General features: G+C 38.0%; 1 protein-coding gene across 1 annotated transcript in view; it reads right to left on the bottom strand.

The window, feature by feature from the left end:
* Positions 1-22,320, bottom strand: part of LOC134224882 (protein jim lovell-like) — a 114,047-nt gene extending 91,727 nt beyond the window's left edge. The window contains exon 1 of the mRNA XM_062704522.1: positions 20,783-22,320. The gene's annotated coding sequence lies outside the window, so the exon portion shown is untranslated. The remainder of the gene's footprint in view (positions 1-20,782) is intronic.
* Between the last annotated feature and the right edge of the window lie 642 nt (positions 22,321-22,962).

Genomic DNA, 22,962 nt, shown 5'->3' with positions numbered 1-22,962 from the left:
GGCGTCTTTTTTTTCCTGTCGTCTCGACATCGTCGTCGTCGTCAACACGTCAGGAGGTTTCCTCCCTGGAGAATCCCCCACCCCGGAGCTCCGGTGTGTCTCCGGTGGGGGGGTCGACCGGGAGGAGACGGAAGGTAGTTCCGCTTCCCGAGTTTTGCATGCATGTACGAATTTGTTATTTTATTTAATTACATGTGCATTCCTAATTTGACTGAAATGCGAAAATGGGGAAAAGGTGTCAACACGGATGTTGCACACGGCAGGAGGGAAAAGCAGAAACGAAATGAGCAGCAGCCGGGAAATGAATTGGGTGCACTTAAATTATGATTCCTGCTCTGGAGCGGGACATTTTTCACTCTTGATGAAATTACCCAACCAGAAGTAATAATTGAACGAAAAGAATTGTGAATTTAATATTTCAGTGCCGGGGATTTCTCTCGTTCTTGTTCAGCCACGCTGTTTCTTCACATGAATTCACCAAGAAGAAAACAAGATTTATTATATTTTTCATTGTAATACTGGAAAATCTCACAAATAAAAAAAACAGAACTGGGGAATCAGAAGTGAACAAAAGGAAACAGGGAAATCCTTCCATTCAGCGCACTGTCGAATGTGTATCAAGCTCGCGTTTGTATGGGAGGACGCGGCAATGCAGAAACCTGGAAAACGTAAAATCGACTTTCGCGTTTTTCGCACAGCATCTTTCACTTTCTCATCGCTGCTGCACGGTGGCCGATGGATGAAATGGTTCAAATCGATGACCAACTTATTTAAATCTGTTCCGACATTTGCTTTTGGCTTTGAACACCAATCTCCTAAGCATCATAATTAGAAGATTTTTAAATTCTATTCATAAAGCCCCACTGTGTGACAGTTTGCATGCCTGTTTTTGTGCACCACTCGTCATCCATTCATATGACTCCCCACGTACCTGCTGCTGCATTGGACGCCCAGGCAGTCGGAGATACCAACGGGTAGTCCCAATGCGGGAAGATGTTTGCTGCAATACTTCAAATTTGAATAGACCCGTTACCGGTCGGCAGTGACGAAAAAAAATAAGTTAAGGAAGGGAACCGTGCGGAACTGTGCGGAATGTGGATCCCTTCCGTTGATGTACACTAAGAAAACACAAACACCGGGTCTGTTTTGTTTGCTATTAACGATTTTTTTTGCTGCGTCCTATTTTTGTCGGTAGTCTTTCTTTGCTTTCCGAAATGACTCGCAGTGCAGCAGCAGACGACCCACAAAGGAAACATGGATCCTTAAAGCTCCCGGCCCTCCTTTCGGATGGTCGCGAACCAATTTAAGTCGCGCCCGGCGCTCTTGAAGCGCAAATTCTTTCAAATAGCCCTAAACTTTAAGGATCGGACTTTCTTTCTTTCTTTTTTGCTGGCTGGCTCTCATCTCGTTTACCAGTGCCGATGCGGCGATGGTGGCTTGTCGCACTTTTTGTGGGAGATTTTCTATTATGTTTGCCAGAGGAGCTGAAGACGAAAGACCTTTTGGTCCTCAGCCGTCGAAGGACAAAGTTTAAAGTACGTGCAGTTAAACTTGAGCAATTTCTCTTTTCTTCCATTCACGAGGTTGGTACTTGTTTGCGAGGATGTTTTTTCGGAGTATGCAGATTTTCGGAATGTGACCAACACAGAACTTTGGTTCACAGCACTGTGAGTGCAGAATTGTTAACATGTGTAAGTATGGAGGCAAGGCAAAGTCGTCCAGAGGAAATTCATCCGAATTTCCAGAGGAAACTCATCCGAATTTCCAGAGGAAATTCATCCGAATTTCCAGAGGAAATTCATCCGAATTTCCAGAGGAAATTCATCCGAATTTCCAGAGGAAATTCATCCGAATTTCCAGAGGAAATTCATCCGAATTTCCAGAGGAAATTCATCCGATTTCCAGAGGAAATTCATCCGAATTTCCAGAGGAAATTCATCCGATTTCCAGAGGAAATTCATCCGATTTCCAGAGGAAATTCATCCGATTTCCAGAGGAAATTCATCCGAATTCAGAGGAAATTCATCCGAATTTCCAGAGGAAATTCATCCGAATTCCAGGGGAAATTCATCCGAAGGGGGGGAAATTCATCCGAAATTCATCCGAAATTCATCCAGAGGAAATTCATCCGAATTTCCAAGGGAAATTCATCCAATTCAGAGGAAATTCATCCGAATTTCCAGAGGAAATTCATCCGATTTCCAGAGGAAATTCATCCGAATTTCAGAGGAAATTCATCCGATTTCCAGAGGAAATTCATCCGATTTCCAGAGGAAATTCATCCGAATTTCCAGAGGAAATTCATCCGAATTTCCAGAGGAAATTCATCCGATTTCCAGAGGAAATTCATCCAATTTCCAGAGGAAATTCATCCGATTTCCAGAGGAAATTCATCCGATTTCCAGAGGAAATTCATCCGAATTTCCAGAGGAAATTCATCCGATTTCCAGAGGAAATTCATCCGAATTTCCAGAGGAAATTCATCCGAATTTCCAGAGGAAATTCATCCGAATTTCCAGAGGAAATTCATCCGATTTCCAGAGGAAATTCATCCGATTTCCAGAGGAAATTCATCCGATTTCCAGAGGAAATTCATCCGAATTTCCAGAGGAAATTCATCCGAATTTCCAGAGGAAATTCATCCGACTTCCAGAGGAAATTCATCCGATTTCCAGAGGAAATTCATCCGAATTTCAGAGGAAATTCATCCGATTTCCAGAGGAAATTCATCCGAATTTCCAGAGGAAATTCATCCGATTTCCAGAGGAAATTCATCCGAATTTCAGAGGAAATTCATCCGATTTCCAGAGGAAATTCATCCGATTTCCAGAGGAAATTCATCCGATTTCCAGAGGAAATTCATCCGAATTCCAGAGGAAATTCATCCGATTTCCAGAGGAAATTCATCCGATTTCCAGAGGAAATTCATCCGATTTCCAGAGGAAATTCATCCGAATTTCCAGAGGAAATTCATCCGATTTCCAGAGGAAATTCATCCGAATTTCCAGAGGAAATTCATCCGAATTTCCAGAGGAAATTCATCCGAATTTCAGAGGAAATTCACCTGAATTCAGAGGAAATTCATCCGAATTTCCAGAGGAAATTCATCCGAATTTCCAGAGGAAATTCATCCGAATTTCCAGAGGAAATTCATTCGAATTTCCAGAGGAAATTCATTCGAATTTCCAGAGGAAATTCATTCGAATTTCCAGAGGAAATTCATTCGAATTTCCAGAGAAAATTCATTCGAATTTCCAGAGAAAATTCATTCGATTTTCCAGAGAAAATTCATTTGAATTTCCAGAGAAAATTCATTTGAATTTCCAGAGGAAATTCATTCGAATTTCCAGAGGAAATTCATCCGAATTTCCAGAGGAAATTCATCCGAATTTCCAGAGGAAATTCATCCGAATTTCCAGAGGAAATTCATCCGAATTTCCAGAGGAAATTCATCTGAATTTCCAGAGGAAATTCATCCGAATTTCCAGAGGAAATTCATCCGAATTTCCAGAGGAAATTCATCCGAATTTCCAGAGGAAATTCATCCGAATTTCCAGAGGAATTTTTTTTTAATTTTTATATTTTTATTAAAGAGACTTTCAGCCCAAGGCTGGCTCGTCTCGTAAGGGGAAATTCATCCGAATTTACAGAGGAAATTTCCAGGGAAAATTCATTCTTGGCGGTAATTTCCAGGGGAAATTCATTCGAATTTCCAGGAGAAATTCATTCGAATTTCCAGGAGAAATTCATTCGAATTTCCAGGGGAAATTCATTCGAATTTCCAGGGGAAATTCATTCGAATTTCCAGGGGAAATTCATTCGAATTTCCAGGAAATTCATTCAATTTCAGGAAATTCATTCAATTTCCAGGAAATTAATTCAATTTCAGGGAAATTCATTCGATTTCAGGAAATTCATTCAATTTCCAGGGAAATTCATTCAATTTCCAGGAAATTCATTCGATTTCCAGGGAAATTCATTCAATTTCCAGGAAATTCATTCGAATTCAGGGGAAATTCATTCGAATTTCCAGGGGAAATTCATTCAATTTCAGGAAATTCATTCGAATTTCCAGGGAAATTCATTCGAATTTCCAGGAAATTCATTCGATTTCCAGGAAATTCATTCGAATTTCCAGGGAAATTCATTCGAATTTCCAGGGGAAATTCATTCGAATTTCCAGGAAATTCATTCGAATTTCCAGGAAATTCATTCGAATTTCCAGGAAATTCATTCGAATTTCCAGGAAATTCATTCGAATTTCCAGGAAATTCATTCAATTTCCAGGAAATTCATTCGAATTCCAGGAAATTCATTCGAATTTCCAGGGAAATTCATTCAATTTCCAGGAGAAATTCATTTGAATTTCCAGGGAAATTCGTTCGATTTCCAGGGAAATTCATTCAATTTCCAGGAAATTCATTCAATTTCCAGGGAAATTCATTCGAATTTCCAGGGAAATTCATTCGAATTTCCAGGGAAATTCATTCAATTTCCAGGGAAATTCATTCGAATTTCCAGGGAAAATCATTCAATTTCAGGGAAATTCATTCAATTTCAGGAGAAATTCATTCAATTTCAGGGAAATTCATTCAATTCAGGGAAATTCATTCGAATTTCAGGGAAATTCATTCGATTTCCAGGGAAATTCATTCAATTCAGGGAAATTCATTCCAATTTCCAGGGAAATTCATTCGATTTCCAGGGAAATTCATTCGAATTTCCAGGAAAATTCATTCGAATTTCCAGGAAATTCATTCAATTTCCAGGGAAATTCATTCGAATTCCAGGGAAATTCATTCGATTTCCAGTGGAAATTCATTCGATTTCCAGGGAAATTCATTTCAATTTCCAGGGAAATTCATTCAATTTCCAGGGGGAAAATTCATTCGAATTTCCAGGGGGAAAATTCATTCGAATTTCCAGGGGGAAAATTCATTCGAATTTCCAGGGGGAAAATTCATTCGAATTTCCAGGGGGAAAATTCATTCGAATTTCCAGGGGGAAAATTCATTCGAATTTCCAGGGGAAATTCATTCGATTTCCAGGGAAATTCATTCGAATTTCAGGGAAATTCATTCGAATTTCAGGGAAATTCATTCGAATTTCAGGGAAATTCATTCAATTTCCAGGGAAATTCATTCAATTTCCAGGAGAAATTCATTCGAATTTCCAGGAGAAATTCATTCGAACTTCCAGGGAAATTCATTCGATTTCCAGGAAATTCATTCAATTTCCAGGAAATTCATTCAATTTCAGGGAAATTCATTCAATTTCAGGGAAATTCATTCAATTTCCAGGGAAATTCATTCAATTTCCAGGAAATTCATTCGAATTTCAGGAAATTCATTCGAATTTCAGGAAATTCATTCAATTTCCAGAAATTCATTCGATTTCCAGGAAATTCATTCGATTTCCAGGAAATTCATTCAATTTCAGGGAAATTCATTCGAATTTCCAGGGAAATTCATTCGATTTCAGGAAATTCATTCGATTTCCAGGGAAATTCATTCGAATTCAGGAAATTCATTCGATTTCAGGAAATTCATTCGATTTCCAGGGAAATTCATTCAATTTCAGGAAATTCATTCGAATTCAGGAAATTCATTCGAATTTCAGGGAAATTCATTCAATTTCCAGGAAATTCATTCGATTTCAGGGAAATTCATTCGACTTCAGGGAAATTCATTCGATTTCCAGGAAATTCATTCAATTTCAGGAAATTCATTCGAATTTCCAGGGGAAATTCATTCGAATTTCCAGGGGAAATTCATTCGAATTTCCAGTACAAAGTAGTGAAGGGCATTCCAAAAGATGAAAAGCGTTCCTCCATACAAGAAAAAAAGTCTTGCCGCCAATGAGTAAACCAATATTAGAGTGTAAAGGGAGCAGCCACCAGCAGCGACAGTCGGAAGCTGGGAGTCTGCTGGTGGATCGGAAACCATAACGAGGGGTGACACATATTAACACATCATAAGGAATATGTTATGCGAGGGTACGGCTCTGTTCCGCCAAGAGCAGTCAGTAGTAAACGTCGCTCGGCCGGGCTGGCTGCTGCGGCAGCACCGGAAGCGGTCCTCCCTGGCTTGGCATTTTGAACTCACATTCCACCACCATGTTGGTTGGATACGGCGGCGGTGATGCCTGGAACATGTAGAACTAAGGATAGGTACGCAAGCGAGCAAGTGCTCTTTGAAACCTCGAGTCTTTTCATTGCCGGGTGCACTTGTTTCTGCCGCATCGTTGCCATTAGTCGCAGGAGGCAACAGCTGTGAAAGGTCGCCCATGTAGTGGAAATGTGTGCATTTGTGCCTTAGGGCTTTCGGGACTTTACGGTTGACGATCAAGAGCAACCGAATGGGTGTCGGTTTTTTCCGGGGAGTTTCAATTCATGAAACTTTTACTTTGGGTGGAATAAAAGAAATTCTTAGTCTTATGGTGTGAATCGTTAATCTTGGCATATGCTCTGTGATCCTTTTCACAGTAAGTTCACTTAGAAGCGTAGGTTTTCCAGCTATTTTTGGTGAGGTCAAACAAAAGTGTTCAATTCTACAGTTTTCAAAACAAGTAGAAAGGCAGTTCCAAAGAAGTTGTATATCAAAGAAGTAGCACCAGCGTTTCCTAATCAAGTGCTTCGACTTTTTCTAAATATCAAAATCCATTCACTTTCTCACCTTCGGTTCCAAACTTGAGTTATGCATATGAGTCCGTGCATTAGTGCCGAGGGGATAAAAAGCAACTGATTTAATTAAATACAATATGATTTCTAGTAAGTAAGCGTATTCTAATTAGTTGAGCTGCATGCACCTTCGCACTCGATTTTTCTGTAGATTAGAATCTCATAAGAAACTTCTACCTGATCCACAATTGGTGCGGTACCAATCGCAGGATTACAATCACATAATTGCTATCATAAAACAGTTTTCGTCCCTATCCCGATGACCACCAAAAGGGTCGCAAGGGTCAAAGCGCAATTAAATCCCGTCCCTAACTATCGAAATCGGGATTGAGCTCTCGAGCGAGTGTGTGATACGTACCACTAATTGTTATCGCCTATTCACACGCAAACATCCCTTAAAATTACGGTTTCGAGTCCCGACTGGGAAGGGGTCCGCTTGACCAGCGGTCAGCAGCAGATTGATTCCACTTGATATCAAGTGTGGCGGTAATGTGATTATAGAGGTTTTTAGTCCTATTCGGGTGCATAGTTCGCCGCCCTTCCGTTATTGAGTGAGTGACCGGGCGGGTGCGGTGTGTCACTCGTTTAACTGTCCGTCCACTACCGCACGGTAACGATCAGAACTGACCAGTCGGCAAGTACCGGTCCGCGTTAAGCTCTTTAAACTGGGATAGGCCTAGTTTTGATTTATGACTCCGGCCACCGATGGATGTTGATGATGGGAAAAGTGAGCATTCAGCAGTGGTGTGCGGCAGCACAGCATGTGGAGTGGAACGGACCGGGTTTACATTTTTCACACCGGATTTCGGGCTGGAGATGATATCCGAGGGAAAAAGGTAAACCCGAGGGAACATATGATTGTTCTAGTTAGCGTAGGAATCAAGCCACCGAAGACGGCGGCGTGGAATCGGAAGAGACTGCTTTATTTTTCGGGGATTGCTTACCGACCGAACGGGGCAGTTCATATGTTCGGTCGGGCATGGAAGACGGAACGGAGCAGGGATGAGAAAGGGTTGGCAAATTAATTAACATAATTTATGCCGTGACATGATTCCGGTGGGAAAATACCACTTGATGCTGTCTCCGGCATGTGTTCTGTGTTTGAGAAAATATTGCAAAGAAGTGAAAGATGAGTGATATTTTTGGGTGGGAATTTATTCTTTTGTTTTACTCCGAAATTCGGATTAGACAAATGTGCTTTATATGAATCCAAATTACGGTGCTTCTTGACGGTAAATGCTGTTCTAGCGATACAGGAATAGTTAAATATATATGTGTAAATGGACTTGGGGGAACTGTTCCGATCTCCATCTCACTGAACATATGGATCATCGCTAAACAAAAAAAATACGGAGCCATGATATGAAGTCCAGGAGCAGTTCCCCTATATATTATATTGATCATTCCTTGGAGTAAGACACATGTCAAAATCAAATATATTTAATCTAAGTTAATAGCGTCTCTTAACAATTTTGTAATATAAGAAATTTTTGCATTGTTTTGTGTAGCCTAACCCCGACCTTATCCTTTAGATGAGGTAATTCTATTAAAGGAAGTTTTGCTTGGAGAAAGATGCCTGGCGATGAATTATAAGACTAATTTTAGATAACACACTAAACCTGTAGTAATAAAATATCTCAGCACTTTGTGTTCTATTTACCAACGCGTATCAGTAAATATATTTTTGATGAGTTCTCACTGAAAGTGGTACATGTTTCCTGAGGTTCATTTTAAAAATGATCAAGCTGCGGTCATTATTTATCACATCAATTAGTTTTAATAAGGAATCTCTTTTAATTCAATACAGTTTTATTTACATTGTTGCCCTATACTTTATCATGAAGAATTTTGGTGAATCTCACCAGGGCAAGCCCCTTGAATTCGTCGGCGAAGAAATTTCAAGAGGATTTGGACCATTTTGTGAATGATTTTGATTATGGATTCGAAATAACAATTTCAACTAAATGGAATCACTTCTTAGATTTTATATCATTGTTAAAAAGCGATACGGAAGAACTAGTTCTTGTCGAGAAATTCTGTAGTACTGAATTTTCCTTACCTTACCTTTTTCAGTAAGCCAATTCTGCCCAGAATTGGAGCTCAAAAATATTGAGTAAATGAAACCAGCTATTGAGGTTGCTATATTAATAAAAGTTGAACACCCAGCTAGGCTCCAGAAATGCAGTGAGTTATGACTAAGTATACAGTTTGGCCACACAGCAGATTCGTTGATGTGTCAGGCATCAACATCCGTCGTTCCGGATAAAGTGTCATTATTGAAGAAGATTTGCCTTCCATGTGAGGTTTATTCAGAATTATGATTAATTACATATTATTCGGCAAGATCGGCCATACGAAAATATTTTTTTTTGTTAAATATCTTGGTTGTGCATATGCACAGCACATGTTCCAAAATGGACAAATTGATATGAAATGTGTGAAAAAGAATCCACGTGTCTTGGAGGGACTCGAACCCTTAACCTCATACTCTCTAGATAGGCGTGATAACCCCTACTCAACAAGACCACTTTAAAGGTCCCGTTTTCGAAAAAGTGATCAGAATCCGAGTACCAACCTCCAACGCGGTTAGCTCTTTTTTGCAAATTGAATATCTTTCGGATGCTTGATTTGCCCAATCGTCACATATGCTTCACTGTTGTATATCCACATTGGAAATAATTACGCTTTGGCTTTTTAACGGCGACTGCTCGGAATTTGTGTCAAAACGGTTCCATATCTACAGAAGTAACTCCGGATTACTTAGTGGATTGCTGCGGAAAAGCGTCTATCGAAATCGGTTTCTAAAAAAATGTTACTTTAACAACAAACAGACAATGATATTTGCGATGGATGCTCGTTCGGCTACTTAGTGTGGAGTGAAGCGAAGCAGCTCTGCATAAACGTTGAGAAAGACTCTTCAGCATACGCTATTAGAGGACTTTTGTAGAAACGTGAACATTTATGTCGTAAACATCATTTTGTCCGAGCTTCTACCCAACTATTTACAAATTACGTAACGCTTTAGGGGACGGATATGGTCGGCTCAAGCGTTACAGTTCACACAAAAATGTTCAATCATCCATAAAAAGCGTCACGAGGAGGAGGAAGGGATTCTAAAATGGTTAATATTCGCGTTACATAATTGGAGAACAGCCCCTTACCATTGCTGTTCCGTTGCATATGCTAGGAGAAAAGTCAAAAAGAAAAAAAAAACTTTAAATAAAATTCCACAGCAAGATGTGGGATACAATATATAATAAATTTTTTTAAAAATTTCAAAATGATATGTATTTGAAAATAATTAGGAGCACTGCACTAGGTTAGATTTTTGATTACCTACATCGTACATATATTTATATGATTGTTTATTAATTTTTTTTTCATCCTAAAGCTTAAGTTAAAAATATGTGCTGAGGAGAATATCGCAACAAAATTTTCTCAAAATTTGAGAATTTTCCCTTTCTTTCACTTGATTGTTATCAAAACTAGATCAAGATGCAAGTACCTCACCGTAGTGGTTCGGCCCACTAACCCAAATTTGAATATATTCAATATTCTTAATGTCGAGTTGATCTAAGTCAACTTTGGGTAAATTAAACTTAGCTTTGGGTAAATTGTTTGCATGTGAAAAAAGGCAAGCGACCTAGTGCTAGAAAAGTCAGTTTACTCAAATCTGGGTTATTGGCTCAAAGTACGATTTTGAGTGAAAACAACCGACTTTAGGGTAATGTTTTTTTCTGTGTTTACGTCCGCTCAAACGTCAGAATTTTCTTAGAGGCAGGGATTCCAGACATACAGACTTGTCTATATTTATACAGACATTTGGTCTTGCATACATACATAATATAGACTAGAGGCCTGAATAAGAGAAACGCGGATAGGTATGTGCCGCCAATCGAACCGTCAATTTTTGAATAAACAAATTTTAATGAATTTAACATTAGTTTGCAATAAAATATTAAAGTTATTTATAGATCATTAAAAAAAATGCATTGTTTATTGGATTCTATTGTTATGTAATGTGGACACATTGAATAGCGGATTGTGAGATTTTATCTACATAAACCATTTCTTTCTTTTCATGTGTTGGTCTTCGATGAAGAAGATTGACTGCAGTGTCATAATTTCTATCCGCGTTTCTCTTATTCAGGCCTCTAATATAGACTACAGACATTATACAGACTATTGATTGAAGTTACAGATTTTTACATTTGTTGTTTTAGAAAACTTTGAGCTTTTATACAGAATTCTGTTGGGCTTTGCAATTGAACCGTTTTGAGTTTTTAAACACAATCGTTATGGTATCTCGCATTCGATAAGGTTTCCGAACGGTATCATTTTGGAATTCAGAGCCGAGCCTTTCAGGCTTCTAAACGGGATTTTTTGGGCTCCAAACAGAATCCTTTTAGAAAGAGTCTTCGATTCTTATGGGAAGCCCAAAAATATTACATTCAGAAACACAAAATAAATCCATTCGGAAGCCCAAAATAATTCCGTTCGGAAGTCCAAAAGATATCCATTCGTACGGATTTCTGTACAGATTTATGTGAACTACCGAATGTAATCCTTCTGGGTTCACTAAAGGAGTCCCTTCGAGTTTCTGAACGAAATTCTTTTGAGTTTTCGAAATAAAATCACTCTGAGCTTCACAAAGAAATCCTTCTGGACTTTCAAACGAAATTATGTTGGGCTTTTGAACAAAATCATACTAGATATACGAACGAAACCCTTTGGACTTTCGAAAGTAATACATTTGGACTTTCGATTGGAGCGTTGTGGACCTCTGAACGGAATCTTTTTATATACTACCGAAACCCCCAAAAAAAAAATATTCGGAAGCGCAAAAGGAATTGATTTCAAAACCCAGAAAGAGTTTCTTCCAAAAGCCAAAAATTCTCCGTTCGTAATCTATAATCAATAATGAAGAAATTATTTGGTATTTCTGAACGAAATTCTTTTGAGCTTCCAAAACAGAATTCTTTTAGGATTCCGAACAGAGCTTTGTGAGGCTTCCGTGCGAAATAATTTTGGATTTATTTCAATCTGGGCATCTGAATGAAACTTTTTCTGTTTCTGTACAAAGGATACCAAATCTATAGTCTTTTAGGATTCCGAAGCCTAAAAAGATTCCGTTCGGAAGCCAAAAGGATTTGTTCCAAAGCGCAATTTATGTTAATATAAGAACATACACATTGATAAAAAACATGATTTAGAGCTTTTAGTGTAAAATATTCACTTGTCAAAAGACGAGATAATATTATCCCATTTAATTCCGCCACTTGATTGTAACTTTACAGTACCTTCAAGAATACGTATTTCGACCTCAACAGTAAGACCGACTTCAGTATCTCGTACTTGACTCGACTAAGTCTTACACCGACTTTTCGATTGTCAGAAGTGAATGGTTTTTGAATAATGATCTAGTTCCTGTACCTCATAAACTCCATACAGGCAAATACAGACATTTTGCTGAGATTGATACAGACTTATATCAATTGTATCTGGCATCCCTGCCTAGAGGAGTTCATTTTGGGTTGGAGTTCGAAGTAAATAGACCAACACAAAATGAACTTCTAGTAAAATTATAACTGTTTAGATAAGATTTTCTGAGGTAGATATTTAATGGAAGGATCGCAGCAATCGACGGGCGCGGTTGGCTTCATTTTTACTTCCTGTCACGGACTTTTAGTTTTTCCAAAATTCCTCAAATTTTGTTTAAAAAACGCGCTTTGATTCTGGTGTAGATAAAAATAAAATGACGTTCTTGCATGATGTGCTATTGTGTATCTCTCGCTTAACTTTTCAAAAGGACCTAAGTAACATTTTTTTATGAATTAATTTGAATACTGCAATCAATAGCTTTCATGTTGTTCTGTTGATTGCGCTATTCAAATTAATTCATGAAAAAAATGTTGCTTAGGTCCTTTTGAAAAGTTAAGCGAGATTTATATTAGTTGAAATATGCTTATTTGTCCGAGCGAAACTGGAGCACTTGTGGGTTTACAAGGAGTTATGCCCAAAAAAAAAACCGGATGACCATTTCTTAGTGGAAAAGTATTTTGAATTTGTTATGACGGAAGAAGAGACGATGTGTTTTTCTTTTTTTTCAATGAATTAATTATATTGATCCTTCAAATGTCATTTTAACAAAAAAAAAACCTGATTAATCCACCTAGCGGTGTAGGTGCCTTTCTCGAGCATAAAAATACTGAAAATATGAGTGAGTGATTTTTAGCGTGTTTTGCGCAAAGAAAATAGTATTTTGAACATAACTTCTGATCCAATAGTTCAATCTGGACAATTTTCAATAGCAAACAATGGGACAGGATACTCAGTCGAATGGAATTTGTTGCGAGTAATTCGGCCAATGCTAAGTTCCAAAAAGTGTGTCTACAAATTTTGTACACATACACACACACATACATACATACATACACACAAACAGACATCACCTCAATTCGTCGAGCTGAGTCGATTGGTATATAACACTCTGGGTCTCCGAGCCTGACATCTGAACAGTTATGTGAAGATAAGGTCGCAGAGAAACAGACGTACTCAACACATGTTCTATCGTCCTCCTTTTCAACGGTGGATTTAAACTTTTTGTAGGTTGTCAATCGGCCACCGATGGCGCTTTCATCGATTTTGCTTGTGTTTGACGTTTGCACACTATTTCCATCTGGTTACCGATTGACCACACACAGGAAATTTTGCATTGTTCGGTAATGGTTTCGTGACAATAATTTTGTTTGTTAATTGATTGCATTTTTTTCTAAGTGAGACGTCTGTTTCTCTATTGTTAGGTTAACTGTAGGGCTAGATTTTTTCTTCATTAATTTCATATTGTTTGTATAATCGATGTGTCACGTTCTACCATTCTTCAAAATTTCACGCGCAGTATTTCCGAATTTCCAAATTCCGAATTTCTTCGAAAAACCCTTCAAAATATTCACGACTAGTTCTTACGGCTCCCACAATATATTTTTCCAAATTTGAACTAGAAATTCTTCCGGAATTTAAAAAAGACACAAGGGAGAAATTGTACCTAATTTCCACGCAAAAATCTTCTGGATTTCTAAGAGAAATTCGATCGTGTTTCCAAATCAAATTTTTAAGGATTATTACAAGCAATTTACCCGCTTTTTCACGAAAAGTTCATTTATATTTGCCTGGATTTTGGTTTAATTTCCAAGGGACATTCTTACACATTTTCTCGGGATGTCTTTCCTACATTTTAATGAAACTTTCCTCTAAATCTCAAAGAGAAATTCTTTAAATTTGGTTTTCTAGCTTCCATATGATTTTCTTTCAAAAATATCCAAATCAAATGCTTGAACGTAAAAAATAATTTTCATTATCAATCCTTTCAGCGCACCTTTCGAAATTCTTTTCAATTGATCAAAATGATATTATAAATTGAATTCAATTAGTAAAAATCACTAAAAAAAGTTTAAAAAATAAAAAAATAAAAACATATGAGGTAAGACCACTCCTAACGTCTTTTCTTAAAATTTCTACCATTTGCATATACTGATACTCCTAAAACACATACCTGACCAACTATCCAACTCCTAGACATCCAAGAGGGCGTCGGTGAGTTACTGGCCTCTCATTAAGTAGATGTCATATCATAATTTCCCTCCCTTCCCTAGTAACGAAGAAGATGGGCATGATCAGCAATGGTAGCTTTTATCAAACATACTCTATTACCAATATAGTTCACTCTGGATGATTTGAAGAGACAACGCAATAGCGCCGCGGTGTCACAAAAGGCAAGCAATGTAGTGAAGAGACATTCCGAGGGGTGCTTAAACGTATGATTCAATAGTAGTATAACATCTCGAAATGATATGCTAGAAATCATTCCATGACCCCATCTTGATATCTGAGTTTAAAAATGAAATTTTGAAAAATGTAATTCAAATTTCCAAAAAAAAATTGTAAAATTAGTGTTGTTTTGCAATTATCGCACCCCTTGGCTATCGTTTCCAGGCGTCAGTTACCTTTTGTGACGCAAGAGGGTGTGAATGTGCTGTCTCTTGCCTAATGTACGGGCATACACGAAGTGGACTATATTGTTAATATACTATATTTGCTTTTACGCTTTATCGTTTCGGACACCCAATTGGATTACCATTAAAACCCAATGGTATGAAAGTTGAAGAAGATACATGACAGCTATGCGATCTACGAAATACTAACTCCGGTTCAACGTAACGCGAGATTTCCTGAGATATTTAAAAAGTTGTCTTTAACTAAGCCAAATAATCGACCGAAACCATAAAACGAGATAACATTTTGACGGGAAATGTCGAATAACAAAGTACTGTAATGTTAACCGGGTCGGAAATTCGTCCTAATTTTGAACCAAAATCAGATGAACAGCAGGCAAACATTATATTGCAGAGTTATTTTTGAAAGCTTGCGAAAAAAAATAAGGAAAATTATCAATAAGGTCAATGACATTTTTTACGGAAAAGATCAATGCACTTTTCCCATGAAAATTTTATTTCGATCTATTGTCTCAGTTGAGTTGCGAGCAGATTGGTTGAGACTAAGTGCCTAAAAATGAGTGACACGCGCATTTTCTTATTACTAAGGCATATATTAATATGACTACATAATTTCAATTGGGATCGCATAACGGGAAGGGAAAATTAATATATTTTATATTCTTTCTCGTTTCAGAGAGCGAACAATGGCGCTTAAACCTAGGCTAATTACCCGAGCAGCACAAGTCAGACTAAAATGGTTGCAGCAACTTGATAGTGACCAAATCTAGTCGCATATCCGTTGCAGTAATCTATGTGGGACATGTGTGCTACTTGGTTAGCCAGGGCAAGTTTAATAGCTTCGCCCCATCCCAGGACAATTAACAATGGAGTGACAAAAATTTCTTAGCATGGTCACTCCCAACGTCTGTTTAAACGCATTATATCATTTGCTTATGATGATATTCCTAAACTATATTCCCTACCAACCATCCAACTCCTTAACATCCATGAGGGCGTCGGTGAGTCGCTGGCCTCTCGTTAAGTAGATGTCATATCATCATTTCCTTCCCTTCCTTAGTAACAGAGAAGATGGGCGTGGCCGGCAATGGTAGCTTTCATGCTTTATCATTTTTGACCCCCAGTTGGGTTGCTATTAAATCCCAAATAGTAGTCCATAAGCATAAGCAACGCAACGCAACGCAAAAATGAGTAACACGCGTATTTTGTTTCAAAAAAAAATGTATTTTGGCCATGATTCCCGACCTCGTAGTCCGATTCGATTTGTTTTCAAGGCAAACAATTGGACAGGACGACTGCAAAGCTAGGGGTGACGAGGCCTTTGTGACGAAAAAAAAAGCTTTAAGACAATAAAAAACACATTTTTCTGCCCAAGATTTCGTATAACAGATGCAGTTAATCACAAGTCGTATCAGATATCCCTCTACTCCATTACTGAAGATATCCTTCAACAAATGTACTTATGAATTGTAATGAAATGATAACCGTTTTCCTTTTACGAGCACAATGTCACAAGCCCAAGAATAAGCTGCTTGGTGCGGTTTTGCAGAACTCAGACCTAAGGCTTTTAAGATGGTAGTCGCCTTGTTGTACATGGGTGTGAAACGTTTTAGGATCAAAAAGAAATTTGGTAGTGAGGTATATTTACAGAGTATCAGCATCAGTATAATGTTCTGAACATGTAAGTCTTTTGCTACCAAAAAGAAAGGTCTTCGTGACGAAAAAGTTTTAAAGATAAAGCGATCTTTGAGGCTTTTCCGCCAAAAACTTAATTTTCCATGAATATCTGCCTAGAACGCCAATTAAGCTCTCCCGTTAAATATCACATCTCATTTTATTGTGTAAGACGATTCTTTTTATAGTTTCTCAAAGATTTATTCTGATTGATTGAAAACAACAATTTCATACAATGCTGCAGCATTAACTAGTCTAATGTTAATCCAAAATCAGGCGAATGTCATGCCAATGCTAGACTGGAGCATCCTTAATTTTTTTTGTTTAGGAATTTTGGAAACAATTAGAGGCGAAAAAATATGGATCCTTTGGAAAAGTTGACTTAAAAAAAATAAAGATACAATTGAGTCAATAATGTTTTTGCCAGAAAGCTCAATTTGAGTTTTTAGCATAGACAAAAATAAGCCAATTGGAGTAATCGTAGTAGGCGAAGCGACCACTGCACTGGTAGCGTGCGAATCTATTTTGTTCTGGTTTGACGTTTGATCACTATGGACATTTGGTTTTTAATATTCCTAAGTTGGCGAAAACATTAGACGTCGTTGGCACAAATGTGTGTGATGACGAATTTGAAGAACAATTGTCGCGCTTAGTTTCATAGGGGCGTATCTCTTAATCGATTTTATATTTTGTTGATAACTCAATTGTTTTAAAAGCTACAACCGTGACTATTGATTCTGGCGCACGATACAATCATCCTTTATCACACCAAACCATTAAATCATCGACAAACTTGCGCAATCCGGTACAATAATAAAAAGACAACATCTACGAAGAACAATCGATTTATACAGTTACTTCCCCACGAAACTAAGCGCAAGAACTGCTCCATGATGTACGTCTGTTCGTCTGCAAGCGGAGAGTTTTATTTTTAGCTATTTATTTATATTTTTTCTGAATCTCTACTCAAAATCCCGTAGAACCTTCATGAGAAACACATTCAATCAATAGCACTATTCGAACATCTTGCACTTGTAACCATTTCTAGTGATGAGCACAGTTTATCAATACGAGCCATAATTAACAAGCTGACCCAGCTCCAAGGTGGAAGGACACAATGGGCAGCAGACGTTCCAAGAATGGCGGATAAAAACATTCCGAAAAAGGCATTCATTTCATATCCGGTTGAAATAAGAAATCATGGAGCACAGCGAGTTTTGCACAGCAAAGCTTTGAGAGCATGGATCCCACCGAGGATAGAGGAAACGAGTTGTTTATGCGATTTTATCAAACGCTTCTTATGTAGGTAGTACCAAATAGTAAAATACAATTCGTGCAGTTATTTTAAAATTCAACATTATTTTTTTGTACATCATAATTTATCACTGTACTGTTCATGCTATAAGGTACACTGGGGGAAATGGAAAAGAAAAAATCGATAGTTCATGTTCAACTTATTGTAAAAGCAGTTTAAATGATCTAAATGCATTCAATCATTATGGGCTCTCAAAAACAGGCTATTTAGCACCAACTATGCGGTAATTCATGCCATTTTAATGCTTGATATTTATAAAAATAGATTTGAACTTTAGGAGCTATTTTTCCACTTAACCAAGTGAAATGGGGTAAGTGGAAAACTCAAGTTATCTTGACCTTCAATTGAGATCAGTAGTGATATATGATTAAAATCAAGACGGTAATTGCTCTGAGTATCTTTTGTTGAATAATTTCGTTGGATTAAAGGAATAGGTCCCCAAGGAATTCTTGTAATAGCTAGGGGAGGGGTGGTTGTGCCTTCTCAAACACTAAGTGTACGTAAAATCTGTATGTTCACCCCAAAGATGAACTTTTTTGAGGAAGAATGAGACTTACAGTGTTATAAACTTATCGACTCAGTTTAACGAATTGAGATGATGTCTGTGTGTGCGTGTTTGTATGTATGTGTGTGCACAATACACGTACAAAATAATCACCTATTTTCATGCATTTGTCCTTCACCGATTTGTTCGCAACAAATTGCATTCAACGGCGAAACTTGTTATGAATATAAAGGAATATGTATTATGGAATATATTTACCTATCAGTGCTATTTTTATCGCTCTCATACATTTTTTTCATATGTAAAACATGTGAAAGGCATCAACATCGATAGGTGGATTAATCAGGTGTTTTCTTATGTATATTAATCCAATCACCACTGAAATCACAATGATAACAAAGAAGGAACATATTAAGATTCACAGTTATCGAAATAAACCATGGAGGGAAAAGAAAAATTGCGTGATCGGAACATTATCCACTTCCCCCGCAGTGTTCGATATCAGGGGTAAGTGTAAAATCTTTAAATAATTTGCTTTCATCGTACAAACCACTACAAACTGAACGTGATTAGTTAAATTGTATTATAATGGTCACCTGTGGTGCAAACTCACAAGAAAAAGGAACAATTTATGCAAGTAAGAATAAATTATATGAATGCAAAAACTATCTTCTCGCGAAACCTAAAATGACAGCTCCAGCGTAAACTGTGATAGTGTATGTATAACACAGATTTTAACATAGTATTAGTGTGAACATTAAAGTATATTTTTGCACAATGTTATGGTGTGGTAAAAACTGTAAAGTCTGTACAATTGAAATTTTTTGAGTCGATTTTTACACTTACCCCCTTTTTCCACTTCCCCCAGTGTACCTTACTGAAACTGCAGCTCACAGAAAAAAAGGAATTATCATCATTTGTTTTATCTTCAAGTCTCTAAAGTTTTTTTTAACTCGCGTGTATCAAACACGATGAAAATAAGCACGAGATTATCAAGATAACTCGGTTTTAAGTTAAGAAATGGTTTCTGTCGATTAGTTTATTATCCTCCAATAAACCCGTCCTAGTAGCGATTTTCGAAATGTGTTATTTGGTCCACTTTAAACGCGATATTTTTTATACAACTTCGACTAACAGTACATTGCTGAAAGTTTAGTGGTTATGGCAAGAAGTTGCTTGTTTCACTCAATATGCATTTCATACATTAATCATTAATCAGTGTAACTAGCGCATAGGCTCTACATCTAATGAAAATTGAACAGAAAACTGTTTTCTTCAACATTCAGCTTCTGTAATGATCTGTACCTCAAATTCTGACTAAATCATTGGAACCTATCCCGACCAATTCAACAGCCCTACAATAACTGTTATGGATATTCAGCTGTTTAAATTGTGAAATCGTTTAATAAGTCTTTTCTGTTACTCTGAAATGGAAATTCGATTTATATAATTGGAGAATTGGTTTTAGTTAGTAAGGCTGGATTCTGTAGCAATTCAACACTTTTTATGCAAAATATGTTTTTTTTTGTGCAAATTATGTTTTGGTTAAACTCACTTTCAAGGTAACCAAAATAAATAAGTTATAGATTTATAGATTTTTATAGATTTTTTGGAGCTTTTACCCTAATTATTATCAGGAGAGATTTTTAAGATCAAACTTACTAAAATTTGACGGGTGGCAAATAATATTCTCTTCAAATTTAGACGTCATATGTTTTGGTTTTACTGATAGTTGAAGAAAAACCAGCCGGAGCCAATGGAAATTTTTTTTCAAGCATCGAGCACGCATGTTGGAGTAAACGAAGCTTGTACTTTGTTCATTTATTTCATCATTGGATGAATTTGTTTCAATGTTACGATAAATTGAAAATTTCTCTCTAAATGCATGATATTTGTATGCAAACGAAATACATCCTCTAGTTGACATGACGACTTGAGGTGAAAGTTACCTCTCCAATACGTCTAAGAAAATCTAGTCTTTCTGAATTTCAAGACACTTCCGAACATAACAACAACACACAGTTTTAAATGCGGACAGCAAATCGAAGGATCAACATACTTTGAAGGCAAATTTGTCGGAAAGCAGTGTGCAACTTTAAACGTTTCCAAACAAGCTCTTGAAGAGACATTAATTTCCACGAAATATTTTAAAACTCACAATTCTTTAATTCTTTTAAAAAAATCATTTGTCTGTGACTGTCAACCACACAATTTTGTGCATATTTAGATTCAAATCACATGTTTTTCAGATGTCTGTGCGAAAACGTAGTTAAATTTGTACTCATTTTAGTAAGAGGCATATTGAAAGTGTGAAAAGAAGATCAAATCTTGCCAATGAAAGACACCAAAACTTAGTTCACAATGTTAGTGAACATTATTCAATTTTATCGCTGGCGATTTTCTTTCCACATTTTTATCATATTGTGTAATATTCCGACTGTTAGTATACAAACAAGTATAATATGCACTAATTTGGGAGATGCGTTCGCCAGCAAATTCCTAGTAATACACTTTTCACCAGAAATATGGTTAAATGATTTGGCATACTAATTTGTGTAAACAAATTTTAATTTTTTAGGAAATCTTTTTTCACATACCTTCAACTAGAAACACTTCCTCGGAGGAGAAATGTTTTAAAATCCGTTTACGTAACTTTTGGTCTCCTTCCTTCGCTTATTGTTGTTTACGGCGAACATTCACACACTAAACACAGAAAACCACATCGACATTCACTGGGTATCTATCGTTCACTACAGCAAAATATCCGAAATATTTGTTCCAACTCAGTGATGATAACACGAAACACAAATCGAGTTAATTGTAATTTTGTTCGGCCTTAATTTATTGGAATTTCCACAATTGGCTGACCTTGCTTTCAGACACCAACTTAAATTCACGACGATTTTTTGTTGTCAGCTCGCTTCTTTATTCTACGCACTACCAAGAATCCCGAAAGTTGTTTTGATATTTTTTTCCTCAAACTCAATCACAATAAGCACTTTTTATCCGTTTCGAAACTAGGTTTTTCTTCCTACTACCTTTCGATAATTTGTTCCACAAAAGTCCAGAAATTTTGAGCGGTCCGAAAAAGGAACGATTGCACCCCGACAAGCATGGGCAATTTGGCTGCTCAGCAGATAATCGTTGTTGTCGTCGTCGTCGTCCGTGTGGCTTCCTCCCTGTTGCCAAACGGCGAAGAAATGTCTTCCCGAACCGAGCTACCCTGGATCATCGTCACCTGATAGAGCGGTGACATATTTTATTGACCTTCCTGAGGTCGCTGCGCCGCTGTCGTCGTCCTTTTTACGAGCGAGCAATGACGGTACACAATGCGACTGGCTTTGTTATTTCAGGACGGTTCCACTCGCTTGCATGACTCCAGGTAGGCTGCCTTTCGAGTCCTTTGAACTCCGGTGTGACCCTTCTCGAGTGAAGCAATAAATTAGATCATGCATCGGTTCACATATGAGAGCGAGCTGAGATCCTTGAGTTGGCAGAAGGGTATTTCCAACCGTAAAATCCAGACCTTTCCCGGGTTCTTTTGTTTGGCAGGAATTCCCAAGGAATGGTTGTTGTTTCTTGCTGGGTGATGATGCTGCGATTTTGTCACTTGGTTTGTTTGCTTCGTGAGAAAGCTTCAATCACTGCCTTTTTAGGTTGAGTTTAGAACATAACTAAAATTGCACAATTTTTCAAGATTCCGAAACACTTGTCGATGAAATAAAATTCTTCTTTTCGTCGGCCCAAAGGTTTTAAAAATTTTCTTCTTTTTCTTTTTCGGTGTCGCATTCAACTACGATGCCAATCTTCGCAGCAATATCTGTTTTGATCGCGTTTTTCTTCGAATAAACCACATCCGATCCGATCCGATCAACAGATTTGGCCTCTGAATTCAAACCACTTTCCTACACCTGTTCATACGAATCACTCCCTTCCACAACTGTCCGAATTGCAACTCTTTCTCGGTTGGTGGTGCAATGTGTATTGGATGTCCAAAAAACTCTAAATAAACCAAATTTTAACAATCGAACCGCACATTTTGAGCTTTACGCCGTGACTGCTTGAGACCGACTGAAAGGTTGTAGCGCGACGGCCGGAGTCTCTCAAACATATATCGCAAAACACATTCGGAAATCATACACAAGCCGCCTGCCGTGCCAAACAGGCTCTGATCGAAATGTACGAGTGAGTGAGCGCGCCGGAGTACCCCAGGCCGAGCAAGCGAGAAGCAAATCAACCTAGCTCCCACCTGCACCGCTCGTTCACGCTCTCTCGCGGCGACCAAGCTCTCCCACCGCATCGAAAAATAATAAGAGTTGTTGAATTTTTGATTCTTACAATTTATTCTTATGCTCACACACTCCCCCGCATGAGGACCGCAACCGACGTCGGCCAGATCCATGTGAGTCCTTACCCCACACTCACTCACACTCGCGCGCGCACACACTCTTTCCAAGTACCGCCGCCTGCTCTCGCGATACATGAGCTTTCGCACACACCGCACAGTCCCTTCGCTGCTGTGCACCCATACAGTCACCCAAAACATCGTACATAACACCCACCGAAAGAGCAAGCATAAGGAGAAAAACAAAAACATCACCCCGTTTCCCATGCTGTAAGGCCGTGGCCGAGTCTTGGCACTCGGCAAGCTCTCTCCGTGGAAAAAGCTCCGGCTGTCTTAACTCGTTCACACAGAGACGTTCGCTCGCAAGGTAACTCGCATTCCAGTGAGCAAGCGCCCGTGTCCTCTTCTGAGCGCCTCAATACATAATTCTCA

This window comes from Armigeres subalbatus, chromosome 3, assembly GCF_024139115.2.
Source record: "Armigeres subalbatus isolate Guangzhou_Male chromosome 3, GZ_Asu_2, whole genome shotgun sequence".
NCBI lineage: Eukaryota > Metazoa > Arthropoda > Insecta > Diptera > Culicidae > Armigeres > Armigeres subalbatus.
The sequence above is the reverse complement of the archived record's forward strand: the minus strand, read 5'-3'. Positions and strand labels throughout refer to the sequence as shown.